Below are 23964 nucleotides of genomic sequence, written 5' to 3' on the forward strand. Positions count from 1 at the left end.
GCTGATAAATATTGTTTTCACATGTTGTTTTGCACTGCTGTCTAACCCACTGGACAGCTGCATTGTTTTGTCTAGGCCCATAGATGTGTTTAGGAGGAAGGGAAAGGAGAATGTTAGCCGCTTTGAGACTCCCTAGGGTAGTGATAAAGCGGGATATCAAATCCAAACTCTTCTTCTTCTTCTATTATAGGATACATTTCTGGCTATCCCAGCTCCCTCTCTTCAGATAATATGGTCATTTATTTTTATTTTTTATTGGGAAATGTCTGCTCTGTCTACACCTCCTGAAAGTAGATGACAGTGTCAGGAAGCTGCCACTGGTGCTTCCCCTCTTGAGTCACTGTTCTCTTCTCACCTCCACCCACACCTGTTCCTCTCTGCCATTTGCGGGGAAGTCCAAGCCTTCTGCCCAGACAGCAAAGTGGGTTTTAATTGGACAGAGGAATGGGACGGAATATGACAGAGTGTTCCACTGGCAAATTGGAGTGTTCTGTTGGATACCTTTTGTGCCAGAAGCATACCTTGCATTCCACCAGCATAGTGGGGCTTCCAGTAAGGCCTATGGGCAGTGTGCAACTCCCTCATCCCATTAGCGCAAGGATACCTGCTTGTGCAACAGGCGTTTCCCTCCATCTCTTCCCTCTGCAACCTTCCCAAATGTGCTTTAGAGCAGGCATTGTTGGTTTCTGCTCTCTTCACTGTGCAGCGAAGTGCTTGTCACGAGGCAATGTTTACATTCCAGTCAGAGTTGCTGTTGGAGTTTCTCACGGGAAAGGAGACTGGATGTGACGTACACTGGTTTCCTGTTTTTCACTGTTCTCACTTGGTGCTTCTCTCCGTGCTTCAGAGGAGAGAGGATGCTTTCTCTGCTCCGGCAGAGGCATGATGTTTTTCTGTAATCTACCAGCTTTGAAATGTAAATAAAGCAATATAGAGTATGTGCACGTATTCCTCATCATTCCGCTGTGCACGGGACACTGCAAACACAACAGGCATAGGCAAACTCCAGCCCTCCAGATGTTTGGGACTACAATTCCCATCATCCCTAGCTAACAGGACCAGTAGTCAGGGATGATGGGAATTGTAGTCCCAAACATCTGGAGGGCCGGAGTTTGCGTGTGTCTGCTTTAGAGGGTTGGGGGAACCCTAGAACGGATTTAGGGGTGACGCTGGGGAAGGAGAGAGGAGGAAAGTCCTGTTGTGCAAGCAGATATCCTTGTGCTGACATAGTGCTACACTGGAGGCAAGACCTATGCCTCCTCAGGCACAGTAACTCAAGAATAGGTTTGCTCTGCATAAATCCAAGTACTTTGCCACAACTGAGATATGAATCAGGCCGGCCACCTGCCTTGCAAAATAAATAGTTTATACATGCATGTTCTGTTGTTTAATATACTGAAAGGAACAATCAAAGAATGCTGAATAAATATGTTGGACGGGAAAGCCTGCTGAGTCATCATGACGAAACTATTTCTCTTCAGTTGTTGCGCAGGAAAGCATGTGATTTGATTGTCACCATTGCTTTTTCTTCAGAACCAGGCACAACTGCAGTGATCTGAACAATGGTCAAAGCGATACCAAAGTATGCAGTGCTGAAATTAACAACCCCTTCAAATTGCATGTGCCTTGTGCCAGAATATTGTGGTCTTTGGTTTGACTATATACAGCATTTATTATCTCTACAGTTCATTACATATTTGGTGTGAGTGGGGTCTGTTTCATTGGCATTTCACCAAATGTGCCAACTTTAAGGAAGGCAAAAAATCATGCATGAATGAATGTAGGTTAGAACATTCTTTGTCAGATACACACCACGTTCTTGATGTGAGTTACATTGATTGGAGGAGTCTGATACTATCCTTTGGGTTGTGTCCCACCAGACTGCCTACACATGAATATTCATATCTGTATTCATATAGGCAAAGGTGGAGTCCACTTAGAGTTTGCCTTTACTTAGCAACCAAGGAATCTCTTTCTTTTCAAAAAAGTAAATGGTAACAGGAAAATAGCATGTATTTATAAACTAAATATATTGCAAAGAGTTGTTGATGTCTTTTTTAAAAAAATCTGCTTTGAACTAATAATATGTAATTAGTAGTTTCTATATTCTGCATTATACTCTGCCCTGAACTCTGATTAAGGATTGGCTACAAATATGCCTAATATTTTTTTAAAAAAGTAAACAATTAGAGCATCCAAATGATATTGCTTTCAAAAATAAAAATTCTCCAGTCTTTAACAGGTTCTTCTTTACACACTCACTTCTTGCACACCTTACATTTTTGCTTCATGTGTGCTATTTGTCATAGTCAACTAATCCATTCCTTACATGAAGCCATTTTGGGATTCCTCCATTTTTTTGTATCTAAATTTATTAATTTATTTCAGGCTGCAGGGCCTCAATTAACCTAAAGCAGGTGTGGGGAACCTTTGGCCCTCCAGATGTTGCCAAACTACAACTTCCATCATCCCAGATCATTGGCCATGTTTGCCGAGGCTGATGGGAGCTGTAGTTCAGCAGCATCAGGGTAAGGAACCCGTCTACCCAGATGTCGGATTACAACTCCATAATCCCTGGCGATTGCATGCTGGCTGGGGATAATGGGAGGGCCAACAGCATCTGTAGGGTCATAGGTTTCCCCTACCCATGACCCTTTAGAAGAAATATGAAGGGTCTCCTTACTTCTTAAGATCTTCATTTTTAGGCAATGCCAGGATTTCAAGTAACCAGAGTTGTGAACAGTGCTATTTTTCTGGGGGAAAGGGTGCCAGAACTGACCATGAACACCTCCCTTGTTCTCTTAGAATGGCATTGGCACCTACCTGAGAGGTGCTGGAACTGAGTTCCAGTGAGTTCTGGATGGAAAAAAGCTCTGATTGTGAACATTTGATTTGACCAAACTGAATTAAAACTTCAAATCTGCAGAGGTGTGTGTGTGTTTACAATACAGTGGTGCCTCGCAAGACGAAATTAATCCATTCCGCGAGTCTTTTCGTCTTGCGGTTTTTTCGTCTTGCAAAGCACGGCTATTAGCGGATTAGCGCTATTAGCGGTTTAGCAGCTTAGCAGCTATTAGCGGATTAGCGGCTATTAGCGGATTAGCGGCTTAGAAAAAGGGGGGGGAAGGGGAAAAAACTCGCAAGAACTTGCAAGACGTTTCGTCTTGCGAAGCAAGCCCATAGGGAAATTCGTCTTGTGAAGCACCTCAAAAGACGGAAAACTCTTTCGTCTAGCGAGTTTTTCATCTTGCGAGGCATTCGTCTTGCGGGTCACCACTGTATGCAAATGTTTACAACTCAGGCTTAAAATCCTGACAATGCTGGTATATATATTATCCTGCCTGGTTTTTAAAAAGCACTACTTTTGATCTATTTCCTGGATTTATTTTGTTAATGCACAGATGAATACATTTTTGTGCTTTTGATACCGTATCATTTATGTTAAATTATTGGTGGGAAAAGTGAGAGGATGAGATAGTTATACATTCTGGCAAAATCAACTTCTTGTCCCCAACTGTACCTTGAATAGACCTGCCCAGCCATGTGGAAAGGTTCATTTGCATACTTTGCCTTCTCTTCTAGGTGATTAGTTTGCTTTGTGCAAAATGCTTGATATTTTACTTATTAAAGAAAGAGGGGAAGAAAGCTTTTCTATTTTTCCACAAACTGAAAGGCCATAATTTCCTCAGAGGTATATGAAAGCACAGGGTTTGGCACAGAGCCAATATTTCAGATTATGGAAGGATTACCGATCTGCAGTGTTAACTATTTTGTGGAAATTGTTGCACAATCCTCTTCCCCAATATGGCTCTCATGCAATGGCTTCAGCAGGAGGCTGATTTAGGAAAGTTGCCACTTCTTTTTTATGGGAAAGCTCAAGTCCCATTTAATGGCAGGAAAATAAGATGATGGATATATTTTGCTGCTTAATTTCCACCTGGTTTTCTTTGCAGGCCTTTTCTTGCCAGAAATAAGGTGGTAGTTATGAACCTCACTGTTATGTGCTGAGTTGAATAGGATCCAAAATGCAGCAGTCTGATTGGTCCTAGAACAATAGGATTCAGAATGCAGCAGTCTGATTGGTCCTAGAACAATAGGATTCAGAATGCAGCAGTCTGATTTGTCCACAGGAGCCACCCAATCCAGCTCCAGGTGGAAGTGAATCCACAACCTGATTGGCCTACAGGAGAATCCTGGAATTAGCCAATCACGTGGGGCCCATTGTGTAGATAATGTATATAAAGCAGACATTCTGGGGGAACTTCCATTCCTCCTCACCACTATGAGCTGAATAAAGATCATGAAATCCACTCTCGACTCCGAGTATATTTCACTCACTATGGAAGATAGAGTGTTCTTTTGGACAACAGAGTTAAATAGCTGCAGACTCAGGTCCAGTAATCCTTTACCAAACTGGCAAATGGAGTGGGAGCAGGGCTCCCCCCCCCCCCGAGTTCACCAGAACTCAGTTCCGGCACCTTTCAGGTGGGCACCATTGCCATTATAAAAGAACAAGAGAGGTGATCATGGTGAGTTCCGGCACCCCTTCTTCTAGGAAAATAGCACTGAGCAGGAGGAATGCAAAATGTAAATTTGGAAGGAAGGTGTGAGAGGTTCGGGGCAGGCAGGGACCGTGGGCAGCTGTGCCTGAAGTCAGACCATGAATGGAAGTTTCCCCACCCAGGATCACTGCTTAGTAGAGCTGTCATCAGGACAGGACCTTGCGATTGGGCTCTTAGCAGAATGAGCAAAAGGGTCCCCAAATATAGCACGGCTTTCTTTCATTTTACATGAAGCTAGAAAGGTATTTGAAATATACTCAGAGTCGAGAGTGGATTTAATGCTCTTTATTCAGCTCATAGTGGTGAGGAGGGAATGAAAGTCCCCTCAAAGTATCTGCTTTATAAACATTATTTACACAAGGGGCTGCACGTGATTGGCTAATTCCGGAATTCTCCTGTAGGCCAATCAGGTTGTGGATTCACTTCTATCTGGAGCTGGATTGGGTGGCTCCTGCCAACCAATCATACTGCTGCATTGTTCTAGGACCAATCAGGCTGCTGCATTCTGAATCCTATTGTTCTAGGACCAATACCTGGAAGCTGTACACCAGCTCCCTCAGCCAGTAAAGCGAGATGAGCGCCGCAACCCCAGAGTCGTCTGTGACTGGACCTAATGGTCAGGGGTCCCTTTCCTTTATGTACCTGCCAAGGAGTCTTCACAACCTCATTATGGGGACTTCTGTAAGAGCAATGTTTGCTAGCTCATGCCTTCAGAGGTTTTCCCGAGATTAATAATCCATAAGAAAACTTGGTCATCCATGTCAGATAAAACAATCCCATTATCTCCTACATCTGGTGAACTTTTTTATTTATTTCACAAGTGAAAAAGTTCCTAGTGTTGCATAAGAGCTGCAGGCATGAATATTTGATAGCCAGACCTCCCATAAGTGTAACAAATCTGATGTGCTGCTGGAAGCCATTAGGCATTCTGTTTACTCCGTAAGTGTACATTTTTAGAAATCTATTGAGAGTCACAGTCTAAAGAGATTTGAATTGGGGGATTTATTATGCGGTTGAGGTTGTGGATGTAAATTATCTACTTCCCCAGGAGTTTAGTGAACACTTGCATACACTCTATGTATTTCTAAACTTAATTAATGTTTTTTACATTGGCATCATTCTTGTAGCTGTGTGTTTTAATCTATTGCTACTGTACACCCTTCACTGGTGTGCATTTGTAAGTTGCATGAGTACAGCCATTCTGAGGGTGAAACCAGGAAGTATCAGCCCCTTCTTCTCATCTACCCTTCCACCACTCACAACAATACGCAGTAAAACACCCAACATCAACACACTCCCAGTTTCCCTCTCTCACAAACAGCAGACCATGAAGCAACACAGGGGCAGGAAAACTCTCAGTACATCACAAGTTACCAGGGAGAGAGACAGATAACATTATCTTCTCTTGCTTTTGGCCACCATCTCCCATTAACATCTGTGTTCCAGCTTGGGCTGCCACCGTTCAATTAGGATGACACTGTTTGCAATGGTATAGAATTTTATAGGAAAGCACATTTGTAGCTAAACAGCTTTGATAAATTCTGAACATCCTTGATGATCTGTGGAAAACAGTGTGCACTTTTTAATTTTAATTTTCAGCCAGGTTTCCAAACCAATCCAAATTATGCTTGATATCTGCATTGTTTCATACTTCAGAAATGATGTCTTTTTGGAAACCAGAGGCAAACCAGTATGATTAAACTGACAAAATCTAATAGCTCCAACCAAATATACCGTATAGCCAATGTAAATTGAGCAAACTGGAAATTAATATTCTGCGGATGACATAATGGAACTCTAGACTTTACTTGTCGGTGATGTCATTAAATCACTTAACTATTTACACACCATGCTTGATAATGGGAAAATATTTGAATACAATGAGTGATATCTGACAAAGTCGTACTCAAAGGAGGCGCACTGAAATCAACAGACTTCAGTTTGTCATGACTGGGGATGGAGAAGAAAGTCAATTCAATTCCCATTTAAAGCCAAATCTATCAAATCTGCACTTTCCAAAATAATATGAGAACTGAAATCCAGCCATATCCTCTGGATTCACACTTATCTGAATTTTGCAATGTAGTTCTCCAGCCAAGCAATGTTTCACGAAAGAAGTATTGGGGGAAGTGTGCCTAAAAATGAATATATTAGTAAACATAACATTAAAAATGTATTCTATTAGGAGAAACTACAAGCAAGCAAAGGGCATGGTGCACAAGATTTTCTGTCCGCCGTAAGCTTCCCTTTCAACCCGAAAAATGTCTTAGGCAAAAATTTGCTGCAGCCCTAGAAACATAGCTGTCAAAGGTTACATATTTTCGTGAGTTCATGTAAGTTGTATCCTGCAGTTCCCTCTGCTGCTTTTAATTAACCGTTTATTAACGTAAAACATTTTCACGTGGTTATGAGCATAATTGCACAGTTAAAGCAATTGCTTGTGGTCCAACATCATTACTACAGTTATGGTATGAAACTGGCAGTTATGGATGTACAGTAAGGAAAATTGTGGTTGCATAATATTCAACCTCTGTTCAAACCTCTGCACATGATCTTACTCTGCTGTGTGACCTACTGCTTTTCCAAACACTTGTGGAAATTTCCAACCATAGTAGAAGTTACTGTTACCCAATAGCACTTAGCTGTATTGGGAAAAGATGAGTTTGAATCAGGCATAAGTGCCTATCAGCATTCATGATTTCGATTTTCTAAAACCATTGGTTCATTTTGGAGGGTGAGGTGGGAACATGCATTACAATGCCAGTTCTATACATGTGACATAATAAGGTCACAGAATGGTTGGTTAAGGTCTTTCCTCTCTATCTAAAAAAACCCAAACAAAATATAACTCTACAAAATGTTACAATCACATGGAAAGTTGTATTAATGACTGTGGAATAGCCACTTCTGCCCCAACAGGTTAAGCTGTCCCACAGGATCCCATTGATCGGAAATGTAAGGAGGGCTGGGTAACAGGTGCTCCTGTCCTAAGCACACCTAGAAGGGGCATCAAAGGTAATTTGACATATTGACAGCCATTAAGCCAGCATGTAGTCATGTCATCTTTTCACTATATTTTCAATGTTTTCCAAGTGGCAGTAGATGAGCATCCAGAGAGGAGCTTTCTCAGAGGCTCAGGGAGCAATCCCATGTCAAGATCCACTGGGATGAGTAGCTTAGGATACAGCAGATTTCCGTCTGAGTTGACTTGGCTCAGCTGAGCTCAGCCAGTCCCCAACTCCGGCTCAGCTGAAGATATGGCAGTGTAACTTGTTCCTCCTGCTCAGCATTAGGTACCAACAGGAGTTGTTGCAGGAAAATTGTTTAGCCTGGCTTTATGCTATAAAAAGACTACTGGCTGATTCTAAATAGTCATTACCAGCAGAGTTGAAAATGTCAGAAATTTTATTGGTCTGCTCATGAGACAATTTAAACATCATGGGCACCAGGAATTTCTCCAAAAGCCAAACCAGTCCCCTACAAATACATGAACTTTCTAGGCATTCATACAGATATATAAGACAAGGGTGATGTAATATAAACACTTGTAGAAAATAGTTTTGTCTACTTGACCCCATTGTTTCTCATACAAAGCTGATCTCAGAATGCTGCTTTCTTCCTGCCCACAGATTCCTCTTTCTTGATATTTCTGATACTGATTGGGTGGGTTGATTCAGCTTACACATTAAAATGAGCTTCCTAATACTCATTATTGTGATTAGTTCAGAGAGATATAAAGGTAAAGCCGAGGGGAGAATTTAGCTCATTTTTTGGTTTCACTTAAGTTTTGACTTCCTAAATTTTCTACCTGCTGTATTTCCACTAGGAATTTCCAGGTTATTTTACTGGCTCGTCTGGTATGCTTGCTGCTGTTATGCAATCTGTTCTGTCCTTTGATTTTATTTTATTTTAAATTAAGGGATGGGTGGCAAATGTAGTTCCTTTTCCACTTCCCACTCACAGCTTCTAAATGAAACATAGGACTTAAGTTATGAACACTTTTTCTCTAAATTGATCTTATATGCTGAGTTCAATTTCTCATCATGCTTTAACCCACAGTGTTCCGTTGCTCCAGAAGCGGTTTAGTCATGTTGGCCACATAACCTGGAAAGCTGTCTGTGGACAAACACATCATGCCCTTTATTGTTTCTACCAGTTTCTGTCAGGGCAAGCCGTATCATTTGGCAGAGGGAGGCAACTGCCTCGTGTGGCAGGTAATGTGGGGCAGGGGCAGCAGCCACCTGCCTTTTTCTCCCATGTCCCCCCGGCCATTCCCTCTCTCTTGTAGGATAGAACTGTATGAGCCACACAACCTGTCTTGCACCCCTAACATAGGTGCAGCCAGGATTTATGTTGGGAGAGGCAGTAAACAACGTTTTTATATCCATTTCTAAACAATTGGCGTGTCCTAGGTAGGCTGATGGTTGGAGTTTGAACACCAATGATAGCCAGGAAACTACACTATAATGAAATAAAACACTGGTTCACAACAAACATTAGCTATGAGCTCTGCACTGATCCAAATTGTGACCTTTATAAACTGAACTATATCATCGGCTGAGGTCTGAGGGTTTTTTGCAGTATAAATAGGCCGTGAGAAACTTGCAGTCATTTCTAGACAAGCCCTGTAGGTGCACACTCTTAAGAGAAAATGCCAGAAACTATGATAAACTTCCAGAACTGAGCTACCTGTGACACAATTGGTCATTTCACGAAAGCCGTGCCCATTGCTCAGTTGGGTTATCAGTTGTGTCACTAGAATGTGCCGCACCATCATTTAAGTGACCTCAGAGAACATTTCAAATATTCTGATTATTTCTACTTTTAGTTAAGCATATTTATTTATTAATTTGGAGGGGGACAGCTGCCTCCCTTGAACCGTGGCTACGACCATGCCCAGTGGTGTAGCAAGCCACTTGGGCGCCTGGGGTGGTGCATGTGCCCAGGGGCAGGGCAAGCCATCCACTGGGCAAGGCGACCCAAGGCAGGGCCCATGGAGTCCGCCTGCTGCCTCCTGCTCAGCACAGAGCCTGCAGGTGCCTGAGCCACTGTGTCACTCCCAGGAGAGACGGGTGGCTCGGGTGCACTGCAGGCCCCGCAGTAAGTGAAGCCCCCTGGGTGAGTGATGCCCAGTATGCCCTCCTGCCCCCCTAGCTACATCTCTGACCATGCCCCCTAAGTAACATGCTTCACACAGGTGTGCTGGATGATGCTACCCATAGAATGCATATGTTGGCAGAGTACCAGGCAAGGAATCACAATCTGGTCCTTTGCTTCGGCCAGCAAAATGTCATGGGCCAGCCCTGGCTCCTATGGGAACCCTTCTTGTATTCTGGTAGCCAAACTAGTTCAGGAATTTCTAGCCAGTCTACAGGGAATGTTTATAGAAAGTGGGGCATTGCTTCCTGCTTTGACTGCTCACTTTGCTGTGGCTGCACAATTTTCTGCAACTGAATAGCTAAGGTGGGGAGGTCGGTTTGGCATTGGTGAAAGTTTATTACACATTTCCCCTATTGACTTAAGAGGGGCACTGCCTGTCTGTTAACAGAACTGAACTTGAGAGCCAATCTAACTTTAAAAAAAAGGTGTGGGTGTGTAGGAAATTACTTACATACTATATAGGTATGGCTGCCCAGTAACATGTTTTCTAGGCGGTTCACCGAAACAAAAAGTATAAAATAGAATGAGAGATAACCAACATGATGTGAGTGGAAGTCCACTCATGAAATGGGGCTTCTGCTTCTGCTCCAGAAGGCACCCCAACCCTCTAGAACAGGGTTTGGGAGATTAAAGGCAGGGAAGAAAGAAAAGGGAAGCCTCAATCTGTTTGCAGTCTGTTCTGCTTGCAGGTGAATATCAGCCGTTATTAAAAATACAATGCAAAGCAATAAAAGGTGTGCATAGCAGAGCGTTGAATCAGATTCAGAAGCCTAAAGGGTAAGGATGGTGGGGTTCATCTGTGTCCATTACAATGCTTAGTGTATTACTGGTGTAGTAACAAATGTTAGGTGTAGTAAAACTGTCAGGGTACTAAATCATTGCAATAAATTACGGTAAGTTACGGAGAAAGGGATGCAAAGATGGTCTGAAATGGAATCATACACTTGTATGGTGCTTTAATACTCCCCCTCTCTATTTAATTGAAGACCAGCTAGCAGCTTTATAACACAAACTATGGGAAATGGCACAAACATGCAGGCTCAACCCTTCAAAACAGCTTATTACCACTTTCTGACAGACCACAGCAAGACACCCATTTAGGGCCTGCATTTCACTTTGAGAGAGATCGGCTGCAAACCTTTTCATTTCTAACATTTAATTTTGTAACAGGAAACATACATTTTCTCTGCATGTCTGGCATTTCACAAGGAGCGTTTACTAAAAAATTGCCTTATGTTTTCCATTATCACAACTATGTTAAGTGCCCGACTAATGAAAATTACAAATATGGTAGAAGAGTCTAGCCATTTTTCCCCTGCCCCTGCTACAGCTTTAAAATCATTGTCCTTGTTCACATGCAGAAGAAAAATCAATGCTGTGACAAACAGATTTTGATCTTGATGGGTTACTGAAGTCACAAGATTTTTATGGAATTGATTGGGGCTTTTCTGTGAGTTGCTCAATGATTTTATCTTCCGGCACTTGATGAGTTTGTCTGGTCAAGAGATGAAAGCAAAGTATAGCATTAAAACACTGTTTTAAGCCAATGCCACAGAATGATTTTTCTAAAAAATTCATGGGGGAAATATATCTAAATTGCTCCTGTCATAGCAATCTTTGGGCATCCCAACTCTCCTCTATCTGACACATTATCATCTCAATACTATAGCTTACTAATGTTTTTGGTACGGACTGTGGATGATTGGACTGGATACATTCTGAGTGCACTGAAATGCTACAAAACCTGCTGAGGAACCTGTCGATTGAGTAACTTGAACAAACAAAAGCCAGACAAATGCCATGGCTAAAAAGTACAGTAAGTTGTGTTAGATGCTATATGGGCATGAATACAGACAGAAATGTGAGCTTTTGAACGGAAAAGCTAAAGTTCAGAGGAATTCTAGTTTATAGACCTTGAGAAATCAGTGGTCTGAGAGATAAAATATAAAACACTGGAAAACAAGAAATGTGAATTCCACACACATGACTGAATTTCGCCAGGGGAAAATGATGCTGTGTAAGGTCTTGGGTTTTTTAAACAGGCCATTAATATTAAAGGAATACAAATGTATATTTTAATGTAATGCTTGGGCCCACTTCATTCTTAGGGCATCAGATGTTCCATAAACTGTGGGACTGGGGTCAAGAGTAGGTTGGTCTGTGTTGTAAAGGTAGTTTTTGATGAGATGCCTTCAGGCTTGGGCACACGCAAATGTAATCTCTGAGATAGTTCACATACACACTTCTCTTACTAACTGCAACATCAAGAAGTGACTTCCATATACACTTGTCACTGTGAAGCTAACACTGCAGACAGAAGTTTGAGTATCAGCTGATGCCAACTTCCCTGTGATACGGGCAATCAAGTGATGATACATTTGTGTGTGAATCAGCCCTGAGATTCAATGAGCCTGACCTAATTTCATAATTAATTCAAAATCCTAGATTGATTTTCTGGATGTCCAGCAGACATCAAGAAGATTAATCTGAGATGCCAAATTAATTATAAATCAACCTGCCTGTTGCACACATCTCTAAATTTGTTGCTGGGGGGAAAACAATCCTTCAGAGATCCAGTGCATCCACTGAGGCTGTGAATGCTGTATGGCTGGTAGTTATGTTTCATAGGAATGTCGTCAATATTGCTTCTGACATTATAGTAAAGTGCAACACAGCTACCTGAATTCCAATGCTTGTGTACTTTTTAATGTTGCATTTCCATTTTAAAAGATCCTTAGGTCAAGAGTGGCTGGGGGAACCCAACCAGATGAGTGGGGTGCAAACAATAAAATTATGATTATTATGGGTGGTGAGTGTTTTCATACAGTACTGCTTAAGGATGGGGCACTCATGCAGCACCTGATAGCAGCTCCTTGCACTGACTCTAAACCTCTGCTGTCCTGCAGGATATCTTCAGGAGAAGAAAAGACTAAGGAATAAAACCTACACAAATCTGAAGTGGAGTCCCTCATTCGAGCATCTCCTGCAGCCAAGCTGGTGCCAAACGTCTTGCTCTGCTTTCCTTTGGACCACCTCAATGAGGTCTTGTCATCTGGGCAGCCCAGGACTTCCATACACACTGCCCAGGCTTGCGTCCTGGGGAGGTCATTTTGGTGCTGCTAACACAGCAGTTTGACTTCACCCCCAGAGGCACACTCCATTGTCTCTCGAGACTGACAAATGCCAGCAACAACAATCTCTGCTTTCTCAACATCATGTGTAATAATATGAACCTCTATCCTGTCCCCTTGTCTTTCCCCCTAAACGATAACCTCCAAATGCTGTAACCTCATGTTTTCCCCGCCTCCAGTCTCAAAGCTGCCTAACATGATGAAGCTTACCCTCAATGCCATAATACTTCAAAAAATGTGAATGGAAGTATTTTTCAAATCGTATGTCTAGAGCAATCCTAATCTACTTTATTCATGTGAAGGCCTTGAGAAATCTCTTGAGCCTCTTGAATAAACGGAATTATGTTGTAGAACTCATTCTTCACTTTGGAGATTTACAATTATCAGTGTATAAAATGTTCCCCAACAAAACAGAAAAGAGCATGACTAGACTGAGGCCTATTCTCCCCCACCCAACCCGCCTCCTGCCTGATTACTGTAATGAGAATAGAAACATACTCCCTGGCCGCTCCACCATCCTGTCACTGGGGCTGCTCTCACTGCCTTCTATGCATTGGCGCTGAACCTCTGCAGCAGGAAGCCTGTTCTATTTGTGGGGGCTCCCTGTACAATTCAGAACCCTGGAAGACGGATTCTGAATTGCAAGGGGGGCCTGCGTAAGTAGAAAGGTCTCATTCCTGCAGAAGTTGGGATTGAGCATGCAGAGGGCTGCAGGCATGCCAACTGTAATGTGACGAGCGACAGGTTATCACATGAGGTGGAGCACCTGAAAAGGGCTTAGCTCAAGAGGGAAAGACTAGAGCAGCCCCTGTATGATTAATGCAAACACTGAGCTGGGTCTTGCACAAAGGCAAGACCTTGGCTCTCTATGCAGGACAAAAACAGACCTTTACGGTTGTGATTGGGCCCATTTATTGATGGCAACAGGCTGCTTAATTGTACGGTATCAGGAAAATTCAGTCAGTCCAAAATACCAGAGAATAAGTGTTGAGATATTATGGGATGTCTGAAACTGACAGATTTTATTCTACCCATCTAGGTAAACCTATACTCCTATATAGAAAAAGTACAATTAAGATGGTTTTTTTTCCAGGATTGGAGCAGACACAAAAGCATAACCAGGAACAGTTCAGTAAGTTAACATAAAACCATTTTAAACAGAAGCATTTTCAAAAATCAACACCTGAAATATTTTAAGTAAAAGCAATCTGGAAGAGATGAGTTTTGGTGGTCCATTTAGTTTTATATAGAAGAGGCCGGCACAATTCAGCAGGGAGGGAATTCCAAAGTCAGGGTCGAGTGGGAGATCACCACTAAAAATGACCTTGCCTCTTGTGCCTACCAACCAACCTAACCAATCGTATTGGTGGGTCCACAAGCAGAGATTTCAAAGTTGTTAATGTACGAGCAGACTCATATAAAGGAATCCTTCAGGTGACTGACCCTAAATTGTAGAGGGTTTTAAAGGTAACACCAGCATGCATGTATTAACCGGAGATAATCTGGTACATACCCACTTTTATCTTATTTATAATAGCTATATAGATAATTTACAGTGCAATCCTAACCATTTCTACTCAGAAACTAGTCAGGAATGACCATGGAAGTAGAACATTTTTTTGCATGCAAAAAAATCACAGTTCACTCGAGATGGGTGGGAGAGAACCTTCTGAAATCCTGGGAGTCACTGCAAGTTATTGTAGGAAGTTGCCTTGGACTGAGTCAGACCATTTGTCTATCTAGCTCAGTACTGTCCACAGCAGAATGGTCTTTAACTGGTGGCTTGATCCAAGGTGGGTTGCAACTGGAGTGCTACCATCATGCAAATACATGGGGAAATATTCAGAAATGCATGTTAGGTTCAAGCATGTTAAACTACAAGCCAGGAGCCAGCCTGGTAATGGTCTCTGTGCCAAAAAGCAAATGGGGAGAGGGCCTCCCTTAACTCAGAATAACTTAGAAAGACAAAGGCCTTTGAAGTGGAGTTTTAGAGCTGGCAGGAGAGTAATAGTCTAGGATCGCAGTTGGGGATGATGAGGGCTGGAGGAAAAATAGTGGCAGTATGTTAAATGCAGCAAGCTGGAGAGGGGAACCAGAGCACAATGTGAGCTGCCTGCTTGAATCAGAGGTTGCAGCAATGTGAGACACAGGACCTTGGAGTGTAATGCTTTGAACCCCTCCGTTGTAGACTCAGGCTGTATACATGTGTAAATAAACCATGTATTCTAAAAACAACAGAGTATCCACTGTGTCTCATTTCCAAAAAAAACAGACCCTGGGTAAGCAGCTGGAACCCCTGGAATCTAGGCCCACTCAGAGATTGGGGTGGCACAAATAAATCACATTATGCCATGCAAAATCTGTGTGTGGGAAGGTGGGGCAGAATGAAAGTTTGAAATAAATTATCCCTTTATTGGCTTTGGGTGCTGTTAGCTGCCTTGACCATTTTACAGAAAGATAGGATAAAATAATATTTTAAACAAGTTAAAAGGGGGGAAATGTAAACCCTTGTATAGGAGTAATTTTTGAGATTTGTTTGGAAATGTACCAGCATTATTTTACTCTCTCTTTCTCTACACCCACAAATATAATCTGATAATTCTTAAAACAGTGCTAGTACCGTTAGCATCATGCAACCGAGTCGGCTGCAAACCCGGGGCAACGCGTTGCTGGAATCCTCTCTTGGAAAAATCACAATGCTTTCTGCTTAGCAAGGACTTCTCGTCGCTGCTGCTCCCCTCGTCTCCTGCCCTGGAAGGAAGCCGCAGAAACCGCCCCAGGCGCCCCCCGACTCGCTCCATCCCTAGAAACAGCCGAGGGTGCAAACCAATCAAAGGAGCGCAGCCAAGAAACCCCTGCCCGAGCCAAAGAAGGGGAGCAAGCGCGGGTAGGAGCGAACCAGAGAGAAAAGCGACCCTTAGGCGCCTCCCCTTCGTATTTCCTCTCACGCCCACTTCCAAGCGCGGAGGGGACTGCCTTCGGCTTTGCTCGTTTTCTGTGAAAACTTCCCCGGCGAGACCCAGCGCGGACTTTCCCTTTCTCTTTTTTTGTTCCCGGGGTGAGTTTATTTCTGCGTTTCGCGGCCCGGGGCTGGGCGAGGCTGGAGGGGAGCGAGAGGGGGGTTGGGTGGTGGTGGTGGGGGGCCCAGGCTTTGCGCGCCCTCACCCACGAGGCGCCCTCTTGCATTGTGGGGTGTGTATTTCTGGCCGCCGCCGCCGCCTGCTCGGTCTGTTGCCACGGGAAGGAGGAGGGGATTCAGCGTGGCTGGGAGCGAACGGGAAAACCCAGCGAGGGCAAGAGGAAGCAGGAGGGGGAGGAGGCGCGGCGGCGAGGAGGAGGAGGAGGGACGCAGCCTGCATGACCCGCCAGCAGCAACAAGGAGGAACCTCCGGGATCTCCGCGTCAGCAGCAACAGCCCCAGCTATGTGCATACATGGGAGGGTGCGCGTGTGGCTGCGTTGGAGGGACGGGCCTCGGCAGGGGGGCGTGCGACGGGCATCTGCGCGGGAGGCTCCGCTTACTTGGGAAGAACTTTGCCCGTCGAGTTTTGTCTGGGTGGTTTTGTGTCCCCCCCCCCCCCCTTTGCGATCTCTAGGCAAAGGTGCGGGACGGGAGGCGCGGATAGGCTTTGCCTTGACTGCTTCCAGCCTTTATTTCCCTGACTGAGGTGGGTGCACTTTAGGAACACTTGTCAGGGTCTCCGAAGCACGATCCTGTGCCCGCTTAGCTGGGGCCGGGAAGGGAGACCCACGGAGCGCAGCTGGACTTTGGTTGGAGGAAACGTACCATGCCACATGGGTGTAGCCAGAGGGGTGCAGAGGGGGCAGCAGCTGACCCCCTAAATCAGGTAAATAAAAATCCTTAACTAACTGACCAATCGAGTCACAGATAGCAGGGTTCTGCCCCACCCAACAAAAGGCCTGCACCCCCAAACATAAATTCTGGCTACGCCAATGCCATGCCATGTGCTCTGTGTGAAGGGGATTGGTTGTGGTGGTCGCAATGGGAAGCTGTGGCAATTGCAGAAATTATGCGTTATCTGACTTCGCTCTGTTGTGGTATTTGAAGCTAGCACCATCTGCAACAGAATATGGTCCACTCTACTGTCTCTGAGATATGGCTGGCGCAGAATAAATATTGGAAGGCACTAATAGCAGGATATTAAAACTCTGTGGAAGCGCCCTCCCCTTTCAACAATAGCAACACAAACTGGAAGGGAAGTATTTTCTTTTGCAGAATATTTTTCATACTCCGGAGTGCTATGGTTGAACACACAAATGGGGAACCGGTGGCCATCTGGATATGGGTGGACTAAAGTACCCATCAGATGTCACCATTGGCCTTCCTGGCTAGCGCTGATGGGAGTTGGAGTCGAGCTACATCTGGAGGGCCACAGATTGCCTGCCCTTGATCCAATACAGGGTTTCCCAAACTAGGGTCTCCAGCTGTTTTTGGACTACAACTCCCACCATCCCTAGCTAGCAGACTGGTGGTCAGGGATGATGGAAATTGTAGTCCCAAAACAGCTGGAAAACCAAGTTTGGGAAACAGTGATCTAACAGAAAAGTCTAGGTGCCTCTCCCTTCAGAACCTGACAATCTTGCAGTGTAGACACTGCAGTTTGGCACAGGTTTCAAAATTGTCATTGGCCAGGACTGCTCCATGTTTTAAGATAAAGGGGTCACCTGCATAAACATTTAGATACCGCGTGACACAGTTTCAAACTTTCAGGGCTAGCCAACATGGTGCCCTCCAACTCCTATTGGCCAGTAGTCAGGAGTCATGGGAGTTAGTCTTGTGGTCTGACACAATTCACATTGATTCTGAATTTCTGTCCACCAAGGCCTTACAGGTAACAAACTTGGCATCTCTCTTTGCTGGCCTAATCTGATCTCAGCTTCACAAATGTATCCTTTCCTGGTCCAGCTGTCTGGTGGGAGCATTAACTCAAATATAAGTGCCTCACAGGGTTGTGTGATTAGCCTGCTGTCTACCCCTATATATCCTAACACTTTCCTTATAATGCATCAAATGACATACTTGCTTATTACTTATTTTGATTTGTATCCCACACATTTCTTGAACATTCATGGTGACTTACAATATTTTTAGTGTACTAGATATAACTGATGTTAACAGCAGAAGCTACCCAATGCTGGCACCTCCCACTGGTGTTTCAGTGTTTCCACAATTTCCAATCTTTTGCTCTTCCCCATGTTGTGCCATTGAAAAATCTAGCGTGGAATCCTATGCTTTTAACTCAAGGCTATGCTAGATTTTATGCATGTAAAACAATCACCCCTCCCCACTGTTGTAGTTCACACTTGTGGACTGGTAGCTTTCTTGTTAAAGAGAATGGTGGGCTTTAATCTGATCTAGCAAAACACTCTTTATGTTCTTTTAACTAGTTTGCAGGTTGTTGTTGTTTTTAATGCCTTAATAGTTTAGAAATCTCCAGTACAAACACTTGCTTCGTTTAAAACAATACTGGCAGACTATGGGGATACCTGTTGAAAAAGTGGGGGCGGCCAATTAATAAAAACTTTCGGGGGGGGGTGGATTGGGATACTAACCCAAATAGACGCCAATAACCAATCTGAAGGTGCCGCAAGACACCTTATCAGAGGGCATTGCAAGCCCCAGAAGGTGCCCAGCAACCCTCCTAACCAGACCTTCCCTCAGCGTCTGGGCGCGTGGCTGTGAAAACGCTGGAAGCTTCTGAAACCTTTCTGCGTTGCGGAAGTGGACGGGCTAGGAAGGAATTCCCCCCTCCCCCCTCCTTCCTGTTATAAACTTTTCTTCTTCCTTTTTAGTTTCGGTTCTACCCTTTCTCGACGCGCCCGAGTGAGGAAACAAGGAAACCCCCTCGGCGACCCCTCCCCCTCCCTCCACCAAGCCCCTCCCCTTTCGCTCCTCGGCGAGGCAGACAGGGCGAAGGGGGCGGGGCCCGGGAGACCCGCTGACGTCACCCGGCCCGCTTCCTGCAATAGAAAGTGAGGGAAGGTAAAGCAACCCCCTTTTCCAATTATCTCCTCGCCCTCCCTTCACCCCTCCCCCCCTCCCCACGGGGGGGGGCGGAGGTGCAGCCGCCGGTCGCGCGCTCGCCTCCCTCCCCTCCTTGTAACGCGGGTGGCGGGGGGCGCGGAGAGACGGGGCGGGGGGGAGGAAGAAAGAAAAAAGGGGGAAGCAGCAGCAGAGAGACCTGCCCAGCCCCCCTCGCCTTCCGGCGCGTCCCCGCCCATTGACCCCCTCCTTCAACGCCCCACATCTCACCCCCCAACTATTCCAGCTTGTTCGTCCCTATAACCGCCTTCCTCCCCTTTATCTCTTAAACTCGGGTGCCCAGACCCTAATTTCGCCCGCAACACGGAGCCTGCCCCACATATGCCCCCCCATTCTTCACCTTCTCAACCCCCCCCCCGACCCCTGTTATGAGGGACTTGCTTCTCACCTGGTGCCTAAGTGTGACCCCCCCCCCCACAACAGTATCTTACTCCCTCACACACCCCTTTCACATCTCAGGGTTTCTCTGAGGGGGGAGGGGAAGAGGTTTATTGGGGGGCTGGGAAGGTGGGTTTGAGTAATTTGGGGTTGGGGGAAACAAAGGATGGAAGCGAGGGGGCGGCGATGGTGTGTGGTGGTTTTGCGTTGTCAGAGGGGAGGTGGGGGGCAGCCCCCTCTTGGGGGCTCAGCGCTGTGGGGCTGGGCGAAGGGCACCCCACAGAGGAATTACAAGTTCCCTGAGGAAGGTTGGGAACGAGGGAGGGGGGAGGCTTTCTACCGAAGCGTAGCCGCGTAGAGTATTTGCGAAATGGCGGGATATTCGGAGTCTCTCTGAGGGGAGGAAAACACTAGTGGGTGCACTCGCACTTGACGCTGTGTGGAGTGAGAGGAAAAGTATTCGGGTGTGGAGAGACTTAATTTCTGAAACGTTCCTCAGGGGGAGCGAGGTGCAGGGATTGTTATCTGTGTAGATAGCGGGAGCCGAGTTGACACGCGCGTTACACTACTGAACGTGTGTATGTGGTGAGGGAAACGGAGGCAGGCGGCGACTGTGAGGTTCGAAAGCGGAGGAAGAAGCTGGGGGGGGGGGGTTGGTTGGTGAGAATGTGCCAGGAGAGTCGGTGGCGCTTGGCACGCAGGGGGTGGGGGGGGGAAGGTGTGGGACTTGGCGTGGGAAGAATGAATGCCCTCCTCGACGGCTCCGCTTTTGGCGAGGGCCCCGGGGCTGCCGAGGAAAGAGGGCAGAGCTGGCCCCGTGGTGCAGCCACCTGACACCGGATCAGAACCGGGTGTGGAGGGTGAACAATGGGCTGGAGATTTCGGGCACCTGCCGGGGATGAGATTTCGCCCACTTCCAGGCCCCTTCACGAGGACAGCCGTCTCGCTGGCCCATCTTGACATGCTCAGGAGCTGGCTGGGGCCAGAGTTGCGTGGAGAGAGAGGGATCTCGGTGCTCCTCCTGCGCGTGTGGGGGCGGGGGCGCTGCCGTGTTTGTGTCTGTGCGGAATCAGGTTGTGGTGAAGACTGTGTGTGTCTGAGAGACGGGGGGGGGGGGAGGAAGAAGAGGATGCTGGGGAGGGGGGTTTAGCGCCGGGTCATGTTTGTGTTGGAGGTTGTCAAGTGGAGGAGGATCCCAGACGCCGCCGCTGCCGCCGCGCAGGGGTCGCCGAGCTTCCCAGCTGCTGCTGCTGTTGCTGCCGCCGCGGCCGCTGCTCCTTCGCGCCAGCGCCGCCGCCATCAGCAAGAGCAGCAGCAGCAGCAGCAGCTCCGGCTGCCTTCTGAGCAGGTTTGCTGGGGGATCCAGGAAGGGTGGTGGAAGGCGGGGTAGGGGGAGAGAAAGAGAAGCAGGGACCCGGGCGCGCACGCACGCTGTGCAAACATCCTCGCCGCCTCCTGAGCCCTTTCTGCTTGCAACGGCGGGGGCAGACGCAGCCCCCCACGAAGTCTCCCTTAATAAGGAGCGCTGCGGGGCAGGGGAGAGTCGGGGGATGGGTGGCGAAAGCGATGGGCCCGGGAAGAAGCCTGCCTGCCTTGGCGGCTCCGGCTGGCGAGGTTTGTGTTTGCTTGCATTTGCGTGCACGCTCCTGTTTGCTCCTGTCCTTTTCCCGGCTGCGTGCGTTTGTATTCGCTGGCGCTTGCAAATCCTGCAAGGTAGGCTTTCGCGCCTGGGCTTTGCTGTGTTGTGGTGAGAAGACATTCTTGATCCCTCCCCTCCCTTGGGTCGGTCCCGGTTTGCACTCGTTCTCCTCCACCTCCTGGCATGTGTGCTGTGCTTTGTTCAGTGCAGCGTTGCAGAGGGGTTTTCCCAAGCTCCACCCTCTTTCTTTATTCATTCATGTTTTTCCCTTTGCAACAGTACTGCTCGCAGGGCTACCCGCCGTCATTGCGTCTCTCTCATTCTCATTTCCATCTTTTCCGTAACACTGTCTTGTTAAACAAAGCAGGGTTTCCTCTCCCGTCCTTCCCTTTGACCTCCCCAAACTAATGAATACGGAAAAAGAGATCCCTGATTTCTTCGTATTTAAAAGGATTGTTTGTCTTGCCCCTGCTATGCTTTCCCAGAGTCTGAAAAGAGAAGGTGGGAGGAGGATCCTGCTGGTGGCCGACGGAAGTACTACTTTTAAAGTGTAAATATTATGTAATGTGCTTTTTGTATGTTGTATTCAAACACCCCTGAATTATTACTGTTAGGCAAACATATGCCAGTTCTTATTATTAATTGCTAGTGATCCAGTAGTTGGGCTTGATTAACCAGTGGTACTGAGTAAGTAGGAAGCTGAAATTTGTAGGCATTGCTATTTGTTCTAGGTTGTTGACATCACATTGTACCCCTGTGGAACAGATCTACCCATACACAAGATGGGAGTCTCCATGGTTGGGGGCTTGTTCAGTCGACAGAGTAATGGGAGAGAGAGAGTGTGTGTGTGTGTCCCATCAAGGGAGTTTGGGGAACTTAGTGCAGCCTAGCCCCAGGAAAATAACACTGAATAACTGGTCCACCTTTTAACTATTCTAATCAATTAAAACATTGAAAGGGTGAACAGTTGACATGTCCAGGGCTTTTTTCTTCACCCCTTCAACAAGAGGAGGAAAAAGGAATAATCTCTACTATACTGCTCAGACTGGGATTTGTGCAGCCAGCTGCAAAACCACTCTCTCTTCCCTGCACTACTATGATTGGGGAGCTGCCCCTCCCAACATTTGTTTCAGGGAACAAGGGACACTGAGTTCCCCCTCAGTTTGTTCATTATGTAGATTTGGAGGCCAAAACCCAGTTTTCTAAACATTTTGCAAATATTTTACTATTCTAAGCATTACAGATTAATAAAAATGGTTCATCCAGCTAGAAAGAATAGCATCAAAGAGAAAGGAGTCTGATGCATGTTATATTTGCAATCCTTTCCATGAATAAATGTTGAATGATGTTAGTGACAGTGTGCCTGTTAGGTGCAGACACTGGCCATCCTGCTTGGTTATTTGCAGGTTGACTGCTTATGGCCCTCATTCATATAAAACAAAAACAAAAAAGGACATTCTGTCTTCCTCTGAGATCTTCCTGTTTCAACTTATTACCCATAAACAGAGCCCTCTTAACTTTTTGTAACATGCTGTCCAAAGACCAGTAGGGTGAGCCTAGCAATTCACAAAGCAGAGATCCTGTGCCTTTTTTTTTTTACACACAACATACGTTGCTGTTGTATTTTTACCTGTATTATAATTACAGGTGAGCAAAGTGCTGTTGCACTCATGTCCAGCTTGCATGCTTTCCACAGGTATCATCAGCCACTGTGAGAGCAGGATGTGGACTAGAAGGGACCATCTGATCCAGCTGGCTCTTCTTGTGTTTCTGTGACAGGGTGTGTGGGTTAGAGTAGTATTCCTTCTTCAAAACAATGAGTATTTGTATTAAGCGAGAAATGAATGTGTGTCTAAGCAAATATTTGCTTAGCGCTAAGTTATAAAAAAGTGCCTTTTCAGGGTTTGCACCCACAGAGAGGTCTGCCTAGTGCTTACATGATGATGTTTTTAGGTGCCAGATGACAACATTTTCCAGTCATGAATATTATTTTTCTGCTTTTTTACATTTGTTGTACTTATGTCATTCTCTGTTGCTAGTTTTATTCTGTGATAGATTTTTGTTTCCTATTGTATTTTATGTTTTAAAATTTTGTGAACCGCTCAGAACTCTGTCATTAGGTAGTATATAAATATTGAAAATTATTTCTTTTCAAAATGTATATAGTGAATTCATCCTACCTCGTTTCATTTGTCAGCTTGTTATCTCTAGGGTATTCTGTTCTTCAGATCTACCTTTCTCCATCACACCTTTTTCTTGCTTCTTGTTGCAGCTCTTAAAGGCACAGGGACCCTGCCAGAGAAAAAAGACTCAGGTTGTCACCTATCGCATGTGCACTTTAAAGGAAAAGCTGTAGCTCAATAGGGTATGCAATCTATGAATATCTGGGTTTGGTTGTCAGCACTTCTTGTCTTGGGATAGTGTGTGAGACGCTGGAAAACAGTAGCCGGACAAAATTTTATGATTGAGTTGGATACCTCATTAGGTCTATATAGTAAATATTTGGACCACAACATTTTAGATGCTGTAAGAAATACTTTTCCTTCATGCCCTGTTGGAGCTTCCAAAAGCTGTCAAACAGATGCCTGTTGGAAGGAGTATTCTAGATTTGATGACCCTTTGGTTCAATTGAGCAGGGAGTTACTACATTTTTAGCATCATTATAGTTGCATCTGTTAAGTTTCGAAGGCCAAGGCATAGCTCAGTGACAGCGGAAATAGGCTAGCCTATCCAGATACTACATTATTTATGAATTGCAACAAGTAGAACTATTTCAGTTCTTACCAAAAGAGTTGACTCAGTTTGGGATTGTTCTAAATAATTGATTTTAGTAAGTCAGGATTAATGTATTTGCTAAGTTGCAAGTGTGGTTTTAAACCATGGTCCTGACTTGAGCGGGTGACTTAGTATTTATAAATAAAGCAAGTTAAGTGGTAAAGCTAGAATAATGCCATAGTTCTATTTTTAGTCATTTTGTGGCTTTTCTAAATGTTTGTATGCTACTGGAGGGGGGATAGTTGATTGGGATATA

The 23964-nt window shown here is 45.4% G+C and overlaps 2 protein-coding genes across 7 annotated transcripts in view; both read left to right on the forward strand.

Moving 5' to 3' along the window:
- TMEM170B (transmembrane protein 170B) overlaps positions 1 to 15088 on the forward strand; it is a 93723-nt gene extending 78635 nt beyond the window's left edge. The window contains exon 5 of the transcript XR_013841153.1: positions 12629 to 15088. The gene's annotated coding sequence lies outside the window, so the exon portion shown is untranslated. The remainder of the gene's footprint in view (positions 1 to 12628) is intronic.
- A 714-nt stretch (positions 15089 to 15802) lies between these two features.
- The window catches only part of HIVEP1 (HIVEP zinc finger 1), a 96611-nt gene continuing 88449 nt past the window's right edge, over positions 15803 to 23964 (forward strand). Inside the window, exons 1-3 of one of the 6 annotated variants that reach the window (XM_079984888.1) lie at positions 20748 to 21483; positions 22630 to 22713; positions 23206 to 23298. The gene's annotated coding sequence lies outside the window, so the exon portion shown is untranslated. Of the gene's footprint in view, positions 15912 to 17178; positions 18857 to 20461; positions 20643 to 20747; positions 21484 to 22629; positions 22714 to 23205; positions 23299 to 23964 lie in introns of those variants that run through there. The other 5 variants (XM_079984889.1, XM_079984890.1, XM_079984891.1 and 2 more) reach the window with 5 other exon arrangements.

Source organism: Podarcis cretensis (assembly GCF_951804945.1).
Source record: "Podarcis cretensis genome assembly, chromosome: 7".
NCBI classification, from domain to species: domain Eukaryota; kingdom Metazoa; phylum Chordata; class Lepidosauria; order Squamata; family Lacertidae; genus Podarcis; species Podarcis cretensis.